The sequence below is a fragment of the Pteronotus mesoamericanus genome, unplaced genomic scaffold (genome assembly GCF_021234165.1).
Source record: "Pteronotus mesoamericanus isolate MK-2021 breed Mesoamerican mustached bat unplaced genomic scaffold, CSHL_Meso_final contig_74, whole genome shotgun sequence".
NCBI lineage: Eukaryota > Metazoa > Chordata > Mammalia > Chiroptera > Mormoopidae > Pteronotus > Pteronotus mesoamericanus.
In genome coordinates, this window is record NW_026555247.1 from 9,741,924 (window position 1) to 9,759,430 (window position 17,507).

At 41.9% G+C, this 17,507-nt stretch overlaps 1 protein-coding gene across 5 annotated transcripts in view; it reads right to left on the reverse strand.

Annotated features, from left to right (window-relative positions):
* Positions 1-17,507, reverse strand: part of CHST9 (carbohydrate sulfotransferase 9) — a 232,973-nt gene that overhangs the window by 6,085 nt on the left and 209,381 nt on the right. Inside the window, exon 1 of one of the 5 annotated variants that reach the window (XM_054583490.1) lies at positions 2,049-2,092. The exons of the other annotated variants lie outside the window; for them this stretch is intronic. The gene's annotated coding sequence lies outside the window, so the exon portion shown is untranslated. Of the gene's footprint in view, positions 1-2,048; positions 2,093-17,507 lie in introns of those variants that run through there. 5 annotated transcript variants of the gene reach the window in all.

Here is a 17,507-nt window from a genome sequence, read left to right on the forward strand (position 1 = left end):
TAGACAGATATATACGTTTGTCTCTAGAATGCTCATTATATTTCATTGATCTACTTGATTATTTCTGTGCTGGTGTCATGTTGGTTTAATTGCTGAGACTTTATAATGGTTTTAAATTTTTTAATATTTTATAATTAACTTTGACATTTAAAAAATAAATAAAATCAATCTGCATTTAAGAAAGAAAGAGAAAGAAAGAAAGACAGAAAGAAAGAAAGGAAGAAAGAAAGAAAAGATAGAAATGAAACTCCTACCTTTTGCAACAACATGGATGGAACTGGAGAATATTAAGCTAAGTGAAATAAGCTGGTTGGTGAAAGACGAATACCATGTGATCTCACCTATAAGTGGCCTCTATTCAACAAAATAAACTAACAAACAAAATAAACCACAGGCATGGAAACATGGAGTAGACTGAAAATGACCAGAGGGGATGGGGAAAGAGGACAATGGTAGAAAGAAGGGGAAGGGACTAGACAGGAACATGTATGAATGACCCATGGACATGGACAACACAGTGGGAATTGACTGTGGGAGCAGGGGGTGGGGGTTGATGGGTGGAGAGGGGTAAAGGGGGAAAAACTGAGACAACTGTTATAGAATAAACATGATTTATAAATTTTTAAAAAAATAAAAAAAATTAAAATTAAAATTGAAATCCAATTTCATTTATGTATGAGACCTTCCCTCTTTTCCAAGTGAAGAATGACTAAAGAATCCAGAAACGTCTACTTGATGTCCTTCCATATAAAATTGTATCCAAAGTAGAATTAGAAATGAGTTCTCTTGTCAGTGACATGAGTCAACCCATCTACCATCTACTCTTCATCTGACTACATCCTTCCTACAACTTTCACAGTTAATGGGTAAAGAAAAACATCAAAGGAGGGATTTACAAGGTGGCATCCTCCAGCAGGGACTGAAGTTGTAAGGACTTTGACTTCTACTCTGGTAGACTCAGTAGCCTTTGGGGAGCTGAGATGTACATGATCTCAGGTTTGAATAAAATGATTGAGGAAAAGACTGGATTGGAGATACACATATAGGGCTTTCAGCATGTTATTGGAAAAATTAATGAGTAAGTGACGTGCTGTGGGAGTTGTTCATGGGGCCGCCAGCCTAAAGGTAGGTGGATTGGACGGGAAAATTTCCTAGGGGAGATATGTATACGTAGACAGATAGATACAGATATATATTTACCTTGTATCCTCAACCATCTAGAAGGGTCTATAACCTATAGAAATTGCTGTAGAATATTTGTTCAATAAACAAATAAGGGAACAAATGGACTTAGGTGTTCAAAAGTGACTGGGAATTTTCTAGCAAATTGAGCACAGGAGCAGAGGAATGATGCACCGTGGATTGCAGCCACCTCCAGGGATCATGGTCCCTTCCTAGCTGAGCTTTAAGGGGGAGGGTGCTTCTTTCTAGTGCACGATTATGTGAGGAACCCTTGATCACCATACACCAACTTGTGTAACCCCGTAAAACAGCGGCCAAAACTTTTAGCTCCAAAACAACTTGTCTGCGATCTTCTCAGAAACTGCCAGGGTGACTTCAAAACTCTGAATCCCTCTTTACCCTAATCAGCAACTTGTAGTTCATAATGTTTTCACAGATAGCATAAAATCTGATTTGAGGTTTGAAAGATAGTGGAGTTATTGGTAGACTGCAAGGGAAGTACTTAGCCCAGGTCTGAAATGAAAATGCCACTGTATTTCTGCTATTTCTTCCACTACTATTTGTCTAAATAATAACTGGTATTATTATTTTAATAGTACTAGTATTTTCCATTATTTTCCAGAGAATAATTTGTGTGCCCCTGAATATGCCCAAATTGGTTCTCTCTCCCTGCCACACAAACACAAATGAAAAATCAGCCTTCCACTGTGCCCTCTGGACCTTCTGCTTGTGGTCATCAAATTCCCTTTGAATCTCCAGGGACTTCTGGAATGTTTGTTTCCCATGACTCTCTCTAAATGAAACCTGGCTGGCCCCCAAGGCTCTGCTTCCCTTCCACTTTCTCAAGTAGACGAAACTTTGCTTACTCGGACCACTTGTTGCTCAAGCCAGAAGACAGGAGGCTACTTCCTTCTGCTCCAACTGCTGCTTCCAGGATGGTTCCTCCGGGAAACTGTCTGCTTCTGTGAAGGCTAAATGTCCTGCTGAACCTTCCTTGACCCCTCCTCACAATGTCATTTGCCTTTACCTTTGGCTTTTCCATTTTATGCTCTGAAGACTTTAGCTCCTAGCTCAGACTTTGCTTCTTCATCTCCACTCTTTTCAGTGTGTGTAGTGACTCTGACACCTCACTTCCCTTACCGCCTCACCTTTAATGGAACTGTTTTCTACTTCACATAGACCTTGCCATCTCCAGAGCCTGCGTCACCTCCACGACCTCTCTGACCACCGTTGTTTAACCGTCCAGCTCATTGTTACTTCCAGTTTTTCAATTCTATGATCATTTTAAAAAAGATCCTCACCAGAGGAGATGCTTATTTATTTTAGAAAAAGGGGGAGGGTGGAAGAGAGAAAAGGAGAGAAACATTGATGTGAAAGAGAAACATCGATTGGTTGCTTCTCATATGTGCCCCAACCAGGGACCGAACCCACAACCCAGGCATGTGCCCTGACCAGGAATCAAACCTGCAACCTTTGGTTTATTGGACAATGCTCCAAGCAACTGAGCCACACTGGCCAGGGCTGTGACCACTTTTCATGATATCATCTAAGCTCTGAGCAGCCAGAACGCCTGGCTCTTTATCCTTTAGTTCTCAAAAAGTCACCTTTATAAGGAGATATTTCTTGTTTACCTTGTCTAAATCATGTTCCCTCTGAGATTTGCTCCCACAGAACCCTGCTTCTTTCCTCACAGCACTTAATCAAAATGTGAAATAATTTTATTTACTCCTATGCTGTCTTTTCCTACTCCACTCCGCCTCTTCTGCACTAGAATATGACTGCAGAGATCTTATTTGTCTTGTTCTGTGTTGAATCTCTGGTACTTGGCACAGTGCCAGGTACATAGAAGATGATCAATAAATATTTGACGAATGAGTTAATGTGATCATAATGTAACGATGGGCTTCCAAACAACTGTTTTATGACCTTGTTGAAGACAAAGAGTATTAATCAAAGGGTCAAGATTAACTTAGATAAATAATTTACCAATTCTTGTTAAGGTGCGGAAAATCTATATTCAAACAAATCTTTGGCAGAAGAGAAAGCAAATAAAGTAGGCACATGGAGAGCTGCTGGTGCTAAAGTAGGTGTGGTGGGCTTGGAACCTTTCCTGAAGGCCAAATCAGAGTGGTTCAAAGTCACTCAGTCCTGCCCGGGAACCCCGGGAGCCTTGCCAGCAAGCTGGACTCCCAAGCCTCACTGGGGCACCTGGGCAGGACCTCTGGGCCCAGGGGACCTGACTCCAGTTTAAAAGTGCTCCTCAGCTGCTCCCCAGGCAATAAAGGTATTTGGCAACCACTGAGCTTGTGGATAGCACAGGCGAACAAAAAAAAGTTCATCTCATAACATCTAGGTGAGAAAGACATCTTGCGTGGTGGGGCGAATGTTTCAGTAAGCAGATACTAATGCTCTGTTGTCGGCCCAGATATCCCATGGGCCTTCCCATGGGCCGGATTAAATACCCTTCACATTTATCCTTTCCCTTTGCTGTGTTCTCAAGCCACTTTCTAATGACTAGGTGGGCTAGAGAGATAATTGCTTGAAAGAAAGTTTCATTGCTCCTACATGAGACTTCAGTCTCCTGGTAGTTTATTTAGTATGAGTCAGTTTCTTCAGCTCTGACCAAGATATGGACAAGGTAACGACACCCAGGGAGGCTCCTTATTGAATGTCTGTTAGACCTTCTCATAGCAGCTCCATAGCTCATCAGCACTCACTTTATAAAAACAATTGTTGGAATGTGGTGACATCTCTCCCCACCCCCACCCTAACGTCCTTCCAATCACAACAAAGGCTTTCCGTGACTGAGAGGTGTAGACAATTAAAATCAGTTAATGAGATTTTAAGTTGAGGCTTTCACCAATGAGTTTCCAATAAGGTAGGGACTTAGAACATTCTAGCAGTGTCGAGGATTCGCAACCAGGGGTAAGGGGATCATTTAGAAGGCGGTCGTTACTGGCCATCAGAAATTCTTAGGAGAAGCACTAAGACAATGGGTTCAAAATGAAAAAGAAGAAACTTATTTGAGGAGATTTAGGAAATTGATTAGACCAGAAGAGTGGTGGTAAAACAATGTGTAAACAATGGCCTCCCATTTCCTGGGGAGAGGAAATAAGATTAGCAGTAGGAAGGTATGAGGAGGTGTGGGTGTTCATTATCTTCAGTTCAGATCTTTTGAGTTTGAGGTGCCCATGGAGGTCTGCATGTCGATATCAGGACCCCAAAGCCGGGCATACAGATTTGGAAGTTGCTGGCTGGTGAGGGTGCTAGATGGATTTATGGACCTTGAAGGCACTAGACAGAGCAGCAGAAATGACCACAGCATCCGCCACTTACTGAGTACTTGCTCTGTGCCTGACCCACGGCACCCACCGCCACCCTTGCCAGGATAATCCTTCACTTCCGTTTCCTTTTCTTTTTAGTATTTGTTGATTTATTGATGAGAAAGAGAATGATTATCAGTTTGTTGTTCCACTTCTTGATGCACTCATTGGTTGAATCTCTTACGTGCTCTGACCAGAGATCAAACCTGCAACCTTGGCGTATCAGGACAATGCTTTAACCAACTGACCACCTGGCCAGGGCCTCACTTCCATTTTCCAGATGAAGAAATGGAGCCTCAAAAATATTCATTTGTTTAAGGCACACAGCTTGAGAACAAGGAATAATTAATGATCCCGGTTATTTTCTGGACTCAAAGACCTTTCGTGTTCTTAGGGTACCTGGCAGAGGAAAGGGGCCATAAGAGGGGCACCCAGAGGACTCCAACCCTCGGGGAACAGGGAGCGGGAGAGGAGCCTGTGAACGGGACAGTAGATGACTGGCTCATGCTGCAAAACACCTTTTCCTCTTCTGGCCTCAGTTCTTTAAGGGGCCAGGACCTTGTCTTCTTCCTTGTGCAAGAGAAGTCAGGCACCTCTGCAATCCAGTCATTATGGGAGAAGCAGGAGGAAGATGTGGGAACCCCCCAGCAGTTGTTTTGTGAAATTCAGGATCCAAAAGGGAGGGGGTACTAACTGGTAGCTGCAGGGCTTGGTCTGGACTGGACCCTGAGTTATAGGAACAAATGTTTTTTTACAGTTGCAGTGAAAGCCAGGGCCCTGGAGTGGGTTAGAGAACAGCCTGCCTTGGGTAGAGCGCTGACTGTGGATAAGGCTCTTTGTTTTGCTGGAACATGGTTACTTTATCTGAAAAGTGGAGACAACGGTAGTGACTATCTCAAACGTGGTAAAGATCAAAGGAGTTAATATAAGCAAAATGCTTATAAAACTTCCTGGCTCATAGTAAGTGCTATTATGGCCGCCATTCAGGAACAATTTATTTGCAGTTGGCTTGCTTTCATAAAATTGAAAAAGCTCTTATGGTAAATATGTATATTGTTGTCTATGTGTCTTTCATGCTGACTACAAATTTTGCTGCTAGTGCATTTCGGAGAATGTCTGAAACATTATAGACTGTGTCTGCTGTCTATGATGTGGGCACACTATGCTGGGCCATCAGCGGCAAATTTGATGCTGATACTATTGAATAGATGATGATTTTTTCCCCCTTCCTGTCACTTAGCTTTGACATTTTTCTGGTTTAATTGTATAATATTATTTTTATATTGTATGTTTTGTGATTTATTTTGAATCTAGATATGAATCCAGTTCCATTCCTTTATACTATCATGGAAACTTAGTTATTTCTAGCTATTAACACATGTAACGATGGGAATGGGTAGGATAATTGAAAGCTAGTCCTTTCTAGGGATACAAATCAGTGTGTCTCTTCCTGTTCCTCTTTCGCACAGGGCTTCAGAAGCTGATTGCTTATTTAAGAGAGGGCTGCATTTCCAATGGGACACTGACGACAATTAGGAAGAGTGTGAGTATTCAGCCCTAACAGCCAGCGCCATGTTCCCATCTCCTTTTCCATCCTCACCTTCCACTCTCCTTCTTTAGTTATTCATGGAGCAAGTGCTTCCTGAGTACTGACTGTGTACCAGGCTCTGGGCTGCATGTTAGAAGTATAGCTAGCAAGCCAGACGTGGTCCTGCTCTTATGTGGCAGCCTTGGGGTCACGGTGGGAGGGGGGGTGTGGGGATAGAGAAAAAACCCCAGAGAATTACCGTACTCATGGCAGGTGATAAGATGCAGAAAGAATGTGACACTAGGGGAGTATAAAAAAAGGGCACTTAACCCTGGCTTGGAGGTCGGGGAGAGTTTCTTGGGAAATTTCCTGTCTCTGTGACTTGTTTCTCTCTCTCTCTCTCTCTCTCTCTCTCTCTCTCCCCCTCTCAGGGAGAGAGAGATAGAGAGGGAGAGAAACATCAATTGGTTGCCTCCCATACACCCTGACCGAGATCGAACCTGTAACATTTTGGTTTTGGGGATGATGTCCCAGCGTACTGAACCACCCGGCCAGGGTAAGAAAGCTGATGTTAGATGAGATACAGATATGTTCATTTTACAGGTGTAGGGCTTGGAGCTCAGAGCATTTACTTAACTTGCCCAAGTTAACACACCTAGTGCTAATGCTGTGGTTCAAACCTTGGTCTTAGTCATTTATGGCTTTTTTTCAGTTGCATCATATAAAAAGCAATCTGTTTCTTGTTTAATACCCATTAAATGAATTGATATAAATAAAGCACCAAGAATATGCTTGTTATGAGTAGGGTAGTTGAAAACCTGGATTTTTGAGTCTTAAGGACCTGGATTGTGTCCCTGTTCTATCATTTCCTGTCTGGGTAAACTTGGCTAAACTTTTAATTTTCTAATCTTCTGATTCCTTGTCTGTAAAATGGGGATAAATACTAGCATCTACCTTGTAGCAGGATTGAATTGTAGGAAATGTGTATAGAGACTAGTTAACACAAAATATGTTTTCTATACATATTAGATATTTTTATTAATTTATTAAATAAATATTTATTTATTGAGCATCTCTATGTGAAAAGCATTTTCTAGGTGAATAGTAGTGTTTACTTCTGGGTTTTCATCTCTCCCTCCTCTCTCAAAACACTTAGCAAAGTTAAGAGTATATGATAAATGCTCACTAGAGATAAAGATGAATGAAAGAAAGGAGGGTGAAGACACCTGAGAGAAACAGGAAAGAAAAAGTTAATTGCAGTGGAGGCAAAGACAGGAAGAAAACAGAAGAAACAAAAGCACAAAGATAGGTAATAGGAAAGAATAATGAACATTTGGGGCTGTAGGGTAAAGAGAGACCCTAGTGAATTCCAGCCCTCTCCCAGCTGCAGTCTTCAAACTGTTTAAAATGCTTAAAACACAAAACAACAGTTTTGTTAGTGAGGTGTTTCAAGCTGACCCAATACGCTAATTTCTATGGTCACCTTGGATGCAAGGATTGAAATGATTATTTTGTCAGTTCTTTCAATTTTGGATTTAATTCCTCTCTATTTTTTTCTTAAAGTCAAAGAAACTTAAAATATGAGGACTGGGGTTCTAACACAATGTGAACATCAAGGGGAAATTTCTATTGAGAATAGCATTGTTCTCTGGTTTGGCAAGGCCGTCAGAAGCTGAAAACAGACGTAACCTTAATGTACACATGAGTAGATAAGGCTTCTCCCCAAGGGGCTCAATATGCATTTACAGATTTATCATTCTATCTTCCTTTTGAGTTTTGTTGAAAACAATGAGGTATTCTTTTGTGTTTAAATTTACAGATAAATTAAGATAGACTTGTGTAATAACTTGCCCAAGGTCATTCTGTAAAGTTTAGGAGAAGTTAGGGACATAGTCCAATTCTCTGGTTCCAACCCAAAAGCTTTAACTAACAGAAGACCTTGCTTTTTAAATAAACTCAAAATTTTATGAGGACCTGCAACTTGATAAAGTGAAATCCATTAAAAATGTTTGCTCCTTACTATTTTTTTCTTTTAGGTTGTGTCTGCACATGTCAAACGTGGATGAGGATGACAAAATACAGTCAATTACATGTGGCATGAAAGAAGCAGAATAAATGGATGTTTGATTCTTAGAATTTTGATAATTCACTGGAATTTTAGATTTCTAACAGACTTGGAATATGGTTCTTTAATATCTCCCAGTTGGTGTTTAGTTTTCTAAAAGTTAGTGTTTGTCAGCTAGCCTTTCCTCCCCTTGCTTTAAAGATGAACAACAATCGTGTGTATGTTTGAGAAGGTTCTGGAGGAGAAGGGGAGGAGAGCAACGCCAACTCTAACATCTGGTTCCAGACAGAGCTCTTGCTAGGCAGTGTTTGCTCTTGTTTTCAGGAATATGGTGGGGGAGGAGGGACCAGCTCCCCTGGGTTGGAATGCCCAAGTGTAAAGATATTTTTCTTTACACTTGGCGGGGAGCAGATGTTGTTATGTGTATGGAATAACAAGCAAGAGGTTTACCCAGGCAAGGAGAATGAGTCCCTGAGGTGATGCTGAAATTGGGGACTGACTGGGGTGGACTAGGGGGCCAGGGAGGGTCAGGGACATGGGTCAGCAGTGAAGAAGGAAGCTGGGGTGCTTCCATAGGGTGGAATGAAAGTGCAAGAGAGAAGAAGGCTGTTGTGAGGCCAGGAGCATGGCGGCTGGATTAGCAAAGTGTAAAAAACTTTGAAGTTTGAGTCAGATCAACCAGGTTCTCCTCTTTGGACTCATTTACCCAAGGCCGTGCTAAAATCTCAGCCCTCTGATGGCAAGGACAGATGAGTCTTTTTGAGAATAAATTAGATAGATGCAGTTATAAAATGCTCAATACAGTGTCTATCACAGAGTAGGCTTCTCCAAAATGGTAACGCATTCTCTCTCTGGCCTCTCTTCTCTGATTTTCCCTCTACAGAGGGTATGCCATACAGGATGCCTGCCTTCCCAGCCTCGGATTGAAATGGCCGCAGCAACGGGCCCTGCTCATGTGCGCAGCGATGGGGGCACTGATTCGGGTGGGAGAGGGCACCTGCGCTGAGAGCAGCTTAGCCACAGGCCGGGCGGGAACCAATGGAAGGCCTGGAGGAATAGCCTCCGCCCAGGCGCAGGGGTGGTAACTCGCTAAATCCATTAGTGCATCTCCGCGGGGAATCCAGACTGGAGAATAAGAAGAGATTTGGCCAGTTATTGGTAAAGAGAGAGAAAGAAGAAAAGCAGCCATAAAGAGGAGCAGAGCCCAAGAGCACAGCTGAGTCATGATAACAGTGGGGCGGAGGGCGTTGGCGCCGGGGGGAGCCCCGTCCCACCTGAAGGCCTATCTCTTCTCCATCCATTGCTACTAGTCCTGAGCTACTTGAGCCCTGGAAACAGCAATGCCAGCTATGAGAGCAGCAGCAACACTGGTAGGGACACATTCCATTTGTCTTATATGGTTAAGCATCTGCCAGCCCCAGATCAGATTTGCCTTCGTCAGCATCTTTGAGAGACACACATGCCTCTGGCGTGTGCCGCCTGCATACTTGACAACTCAGCTTCACTCAAGGCTGCCTTCTCAAAGTCAGGCTCAGCCCTCTGGTGCCGCCAGGGGTTACCTGGGTGCTGCCTTAGGAGGAGAAGGTGGCCTCTGGCACCAGGTCTTGCCGTGGGGATCCTGAGGCCAGGCTGAGAGGAGTTTATTTTGGGGATTTCAGTCTGAGAAAGAATGCAACGGAAGAAGACAGAGACTCGCAGCAAAGCAGAGAACAGAGAGGCGAGAGGAAGGAGAGTGGGTCACCTATGAGGGGCCAGGGTGAAAGGGCTCTAGCTAAGCAAAGGGATGGTCACATGGATATCTGCTAGTTCTCATCTCTTAACGCATTAAGATAAAATCTTCCGTTTTTTAAAAAAAGAATATCATTTTACCAATCTAAATTTTGAAGCCTTTGGGGATTTCCAAAGTGGATTGATCCTCCTGAAGATGATTGTACTTTCCTCGAGATGTCACTGAAATGGCTACTAAAGGGCGCCTGTGGCTGTGACCATGGTCCCTCCTTTGGGTCCCTCCTTTCTCTGCAAGGCCAGGTACCAGTGGCCCTGGTCTTGCTCCTTTAGCCTGATGCAACGTCATCCCCCAGAGCTGCTATAGCATGAGCTCCTACTGGATATGGGAGGATCACAGAGGGTCGCCTGCCACCTGCAGTCCAGCCTCGGGAAGTGCAGCCGTGCAATGGGTGAAGGGGAGGGAGCTGGAGGCAGTCCGACCCTTCTAGTTCTTTCTTTAGGTTCAGCCCAAGCCCGAGATAGCAGCAGAGGCCCGGAAAACTGTTTCTTCCCCACCCATAGGACACAGCTACTGAGCCCCGGGCACAGCGATGCCAGCTGGGAGGGCAGGAGGGGCACTGGCAGGGCTGGTGTTGATATCCAACCACAATTCTCCTATATCAAGACACTGACAGACAGGATTCTGCCTAATGTATTTATAGAGACACAGATATCATCAAGCAAGCACGCATAATTCTCTAAAGATCCTTCAGACAGGGCATAATCATCCCTCCCTCCCTTTCCGCACTGCAATTATATAACCTGCTCCTTGGGAGAAACAAACGCATCTCGGGTATCTTGTTCAGATATACTATCAGAGCTTATTAATTTTATCTACTCCCATGCAAGGGAAAACTGTCCACAGCAGGAGAAAGGAAGTCTCAGGTTCCCCACAGGGGATTTTCTTAGGACCTCTCTTATCTGTGGGCCACCCATAACTAGCCCATAGCCAATACTGCAATAAGATGTAAGTGGATAGATTTGAGCACTGTTCACCTGTGAAAACAAAAGAAAAAACTTGTCTTTCTAGACCAGTTCTCAGACCAATGGGACAACCTTCTTGCCTTACCTACGACTCCTGACTCATCTGTTGAGATTCCCAGGCTCAGAGTACGCTCTCTGAGCAAGGAGGGGTGTATTTATACCAACTGGCAAGGAAGGTAAGTTTGCCTGTCTTGACCCCTGCCAGGGCTCCAGTCCCGTTTAAAGGACAGCTCTGGACTAAGGCCGTAGGGAGAGAAGGGTTGGAGAGAGTGGGATTTGGATGGATAGCGATGGAGAGCTTCGAGTGCCAGGCACTGCACAAGCAAGGTGACCCTCGCCCCAGCTGTGTCATGTGGTCATGATCGTGTTTCCATTAAACTTGCCATGTGTCTTACAACTGGCAACTGCTCCAGCCGGGATTAAAATCCAGGCTCTTCTGGCTCCAAAATCTTGTGTTTCTCACATATAACACATGTCTGCCTCACAGGGCTCTCAGAGCCACCGTATCTGTAATTAGAATAGCGTTTCCTTTTTATCAGATCCAAGTGAATACTATCCTTCCTACTGAGCCACCTTGAGGTGGCCGAATGTACCTGTGTCAACTGTAGTTAGAGCGGACATTGGGCATCACCCAACCTTTGATTGCTTCTCTTCTCCAATTTAAGCTATGTATGAGGGGGGACCCATGAAAAACCAAAATTATCTTCTGGAAGGCAGGCTCCTTGTAGTACAGGCTTTCCCCTATTAGATGAGTGTTCTAAGAATCCATCTGTATAGTTTACCAGTGAAAGGCTGCATTCAGCTTCAGTGAATTTTTTTTGAAGACTCAATACATTTGCCTATTTCACAATCGTTGATTTATGAACACACCTGTCCACACCGTGCTGAGTGTTCGGTGGTTTTTGGCCAAAAACGGCATGGCCCCTGTGTCCCACCCTCCCTATTCACTTGATCTCACCCCCAGAGACTTTTTCTTTGTTTCCCTGGGTGAAAAAAGTCCTGAAAGGGAAACATTTTGCCGATGTGGAAGAAGTGAAACAAAAAAAAAAATGGGAGAGGCATCAGAAGTCACCAAAATCAATGAATTCAAAAACTGTTTTCAGCAATGGAAAAAAAATGTCTTGATAGGTGCATTGCATCAAATGGAGAGCCCTTTGAAGGTGACTGAAGTTTAAACATGTAAGAACAAACACACAATTTTTTATAAATAAATTCAGGTTTTTGGATCCTCTGTCATGTGTTGGGTAATGAGAACTGATGCTCTACTGAGCCACCCCAACACTTTAGCACGGCCAAGGAAGTGCTAGGTGCTTCCTCTTAGAAAACCATGATGTAAGCTAGCACTGTCTGGACTTTGGCTGGCTTACTATGCACTTAAATCACACAGAGATTGTGATCGTCTTCTCAGCTTCTGTGCCAGCCTAGGAACAAATCTCCTTATCTTCATGGCACCTGTATCTCTCTTCTGCCTCTGCACTCCCATTAGAAACACATATATCCAGATGTGGTAGTTGTGGGGTGGTGATGTCTTGACTTCATCCACGCTGGACTTTTCAAGAAAACTTATTTTATATCTTGGCTTTCCAGTGTCTGAAAATCTGGAAAAACATAATCATATGTAGGCACTTGTAAGTTGTGTGCCTGGATAAAGGATGAGCGGAGGAAAATGAAGGTATTGTATCTTTCAACCTTTGTACACTCCCAGTGACCGCAGAACCTGGTCCCCTGGCTTTTTGCTACTGAGACACTAGCGCTACAATGCCATTTTCACAGGGATTTAAACACTGAGGAAAACATCTATTTCCTGTCATAAGTAAGGGGACACCTGAGTGTGAAATTGCAGCATCTTATAACTTTCCAGACTCACCAGCAGGAGTGTCTCTCTTCTGGGACCCTAGTATAGAACTTATTCTTAGAAAAGTCTAGTTCCCATGTTCTAGGCAGTAAATTATCAGATGGGTGGCCAGGAAGATGGAAGCAAAAAATTTTTGTGTACTGCATTTTGATTAGTTTCTAGGGTGCTATATTACCCTTTGGGTAATCATCTTCAAGGTAACTGATATCATTCCCCTCTGCTAATCTCATCTCCTACTTGCATCTAGTCACCTTTCTATTCAGTGTCTTCCTCAAGTTATTTCCAGCTCCCAGCCAGGCCTGCATGATTTCAGAGTGAGAAGGACAACACTGGCAGTCTACATGGGCCCAGACCAACTTACAAAAGAACCCCTGTATGCCAAGGTAGGTTGTGAGATATATATTCTATGCTTCAGTCCAACAACTTGTGAAATGGAATGGAGGTAACTCTAAAGACCAGGCTTAGTAGATTTTTTTTTACCACTATTAATGTTTTACTTGGAACTGCTGATTGACCTTAAATCAGTATTTTTCTACAAAATCAACTTCACTCACTGGAATAGAATACTGACCTAAACAACTTGGAGATAGTTGACTCAACTTCCCATCTGTAAAATAGAGATAATGATGCTGACTTAATGGAGTCATAAAAAATAAATGGAATAAATACTTCATGCCTGGCACATAGTGTATCCTCATTAAATGCTGCTTTTAATCACAACTTTTATATTCCTGCCAAGAGTATCACCTTTCTGCAGCCACCGGGAGACTCTTGGGTTAATCCTTGTATTAGACTGTTCATTCATTTTCCACATCCAGATATCAGACTCTCTTCATCTTTCATCTACTCACACCAAACTGTTGATTCCTACCATGAATATATCACTAGACACTTCTTTTTCATGGCCACACTATTATCATCGCCTGCTAGCAGAATTAATTCAGCAGCACATTCATTTGAGAAGTATTTACTGAGCATCTAATAGTGTACTGTTTAATGGCGCTGGGGCTAGACAGACAAACCTTTCTGACAGGATCTTGTTCTCATGGTACTTACATTCTTGTGCATAAAGGTAGATGATGACCAACTAAACAAATTGAATGAATAAGAAAAATTTTGGTGGTGATAAGTATGAGGCAAACACTAAAACGGAGTGATGTGATAGAGCGCGAGTGGCAAGGGGAGAGGGGAAGAGACTGCATTGAATAGATGTCAGGAAGATCCATCTGTGCAGAAGCTGCTTGAGCTGAGATCTGAATGACAAGAAGGAGCCCAAGATCGGGGAGCAGAAAATTTCAGGTAGGGCAGTGAATGCCATGGGCCCTTGCATAGGAATAAGCCCGGTCAGGTGGAAGGATGAGTGGGGCGGGGGGTGGCCAGTGTGGTTGTTGCATGAGGGAGCATGGCCCAGTGATATAAGATGAATTCAGAGAGAAGAGAAGGACCATATCTTGTAGGAACATCAGATCATGGAGACCATTGGAAGGATCTTGGGTTTTATCAGAGGCGCAATATAAGCCACTGGAGATTTTCAACAGGGGGATGACATGTTGTGATTGACTTTTTTATAAAGCTCACCATGATGGCCAACTGGAGAGTGGACGGGGGGCTGGTAAGAGTCAAAGTAGGGGTCAGAGTAGCCTAGAGAAATATTGGTGGCTGGTATCCATGGAAATGGTCCAAAAGGGAAAATACAGGATATGGTTTTAAGAAAGTTCCGTACTAATTTTCCTGAGGTCATTTCTCAACTCCAAAATTTTCAGTGCTACCACATTCTGTTTCTTGCAGAATCAAATCTGAATAACTGGTTTCCAATGTTCTCCATGCTCTACTATCCATTGACTGTTGACTTCTCCAAACTCCCATACTATCTTTTCTGTGCAGTTAATAAGCAAGTAAGCAGTAACGCACTCTGTTAGTCTGTACACTGTTTAAGGGATGTTAGTCTTCTTTTTCAAGACAGAAGATCCCTCTAGAACAGGCTCTGGGTTGTCATTTTCTTCCACATCCTTCCTCACACTTAGCACAGCTCTAAACACAGGGCATGTGTTGAAATTGCTTATTGATTGATTAAAAACATACATCACTACCATTTGTCTCTTTGGTATTTCTCTCTTATGAAGAAAGGTGATTATCTGTCAATATTCATTGCACCACTGAACCACTATGCAATGCATTCATCATCTCTGAAATAACCAGATGAGGCTTCCTTATAATCTTTCTATTTTGCTGAGATAATTTCACTTGCTTTGGAGTTTATGAGGCCATAAGTGGCTCCCATCTGTTGATGAACATATTTTTAAGAGTCATTTAGTCTCAAGAATGGAATACTTGAGGGGAAGTTAAATTGTAACTTTTATATTAAGTGTCATCTTAGTAACAGAACCAAAATTGGAAGCATGTGTTCAATTTTGGTCTTTCATTTTCAAAGCTTTAGGTCAGGCAAAGATTTAATTTCATTTGTTTACAAAGTAGATTATGCTGAATAAAATCTATTTTGTTTATGGTTACATTTTAGTCAATCCATTGCCTTAGAAAATGAGAGAAATCTGATTGGCTAATGATTCAACATAGTAAATTATGGTGTTTTTACATCCACAGAACATTGGCCTAATTGAATTATTCAGTAATAATATGATGAAAATATTTCCTTTTAATACATTTTGAGCAAGGCACATACCAGTGATGAAACACTGAAGAATCTTGTTTATTCCATCCTTGTTTGATGATCAACCACAGAATGTAATGTAATATTTCTGGGGATAATAACTTTTTCCACATTAAGGATAATAAAGACAAGGTAGCTTATACTGGGATCCTTACTGGTATTCTGAGTTTTCTCTAATTGTTTGTGTATCTTTTCCTTCCCCCAAATTTGTTCTCTGTTAACTGCTACTTTAACAAATAGAATTTATATGAAAATGTTTTAATTTATGCATAATAAAAGAGATGTGTGATCACTTTTTCTCTCTAGTGAGGTAGAAACACTGTTTAAGGCACTTCCTTTCACTCCTTAGATTCTGATGAGGACCAAGTAGCATTTTCTCAGCAAAGTGCAGATACATACAACCTCTATGCACAGTATCAGCAAAGTCAGGGATCTGCCCTGAGAGTTCTGAGAACCATATGCATAGCATGGACTCTACATAATTGTACCAGTATTAATTACTACTACTTGTTATTTTTTTCTTTTTGGGCTTTTACAAATATGTTGGAAATAGTAAACTTCACTCTCATGAAACTTTAAATAAAAGGTGTTTTGACTTGTAAATACAAAGGACATAGTCATTTTAGCATCATTACACCAAAATTATCTTACCCTTAACAATGATAGGTATATACTCTCAAAATATTTTTAATCCCTCGGTCACTACTTCTTACAACACAATTTTTTATGTTAATGACAACTTTTATTCGAAATGATCACTCAAGTGCCTCTTTCACACAATTCCAGCAGCTATCAAGTTTTCACTTGAGCTTTTTATTCAGTTTGTTATCATGAAGGGGAAGAATAACATGGGTAAAATAGTGACAAATACTCTATATTAGAATGCATGTTCAAACATGATGTTTTATTGGCGTTTTGGCCCATTTTGAGGATAGCTTTAATACAAAGTGTAAAAAAAAATAAAAGACTTTCTACACAGAGGTGGTATTTGAGTTAATGAATGCTGAAGGGTCTCTACTAATTGTGCTCCTCACTCGTACAACTCAGCTCCTGAGGTTTGTTGCTATGTGTTGAGAAAAAATCCCAAATGATGGTACTAACCATTTTGCTAATAAAATATGCTAAGCCAAAAACTCTCAGTTATCCAGTTATTCATCTTTAGGTACAGATGCTACCAAGTAGGGAGGAATATGATTAGAAAACTCAGAGGAGGAAGAAAAATAGAAGCAGGTTGACTACAAATCATTCATGGAATAGACTTCACTGGGCTATTGGGTCACAGCATCTTAGGTGGTGAGATTCATTTACACTAGATGGTAAGTTAACTATTTTTTATTCTCTTTAACAGATGCTACCTTTTCAGCACAATTGCAGTATCTTATACATTCTTACACGAGTCCATGTATAATGACACTATTACTAATAGTGAAGAACTTATAAAAGAGTACTTAGAAGTAAAGTACTTTTTTTCTGGAAAATAAAAGAAAAAGAGAACATTTTATAGTTGGTTGAAACAAACGTTTCCACTTCAATTCCCCTTTTATGTCCTTGTCAGCTTCGTCTGGGCTCTGTTAGGGAAAATTGCTCGTGGGCAACAGATTATCTCAATGTGTACCATTTCCCCCCCTAGTTTTAAATCTCTTCTCAGGTGACAAATTGCTTTTCTCTTAGACCAGATTCACTTGATTTTTCACTTAGTTAAAAAAATAATTTGCCCTGGCTGGTGTGGCTCAGTGGATTGAGCACTGGCTGGCGAACTGAAAGGTCACTGATTCAATTCCCAGTCAGGGCACACGCCTGGGTTGCAGGCCAGGTTACCAGCGGGGGTGTGTGAAAGGCAACCAATCGGTGTATCTCTGGCACATCGATGTTTCTCTCCCTCTTTTTCTTCCTCCCTCCCCCTCTCTCCAAAAATAAATAAATAAGATCTTTCAAAAAATAATTTAATGCTCAATAGGAACCCAGAGTGAGTCTATGCTCATTCTGATTAATTAAATGCTTTGAAAAACAAAAACAAACCTACCACATCATAAATATAAATATCTGTATCCTAGAATCTCATTACCAATTGCTTCAGTGTTGGTGTAAAAATGGGAGTGCTGAGTAGGGAGGTCATCAGGAAGGGTCATTTAATT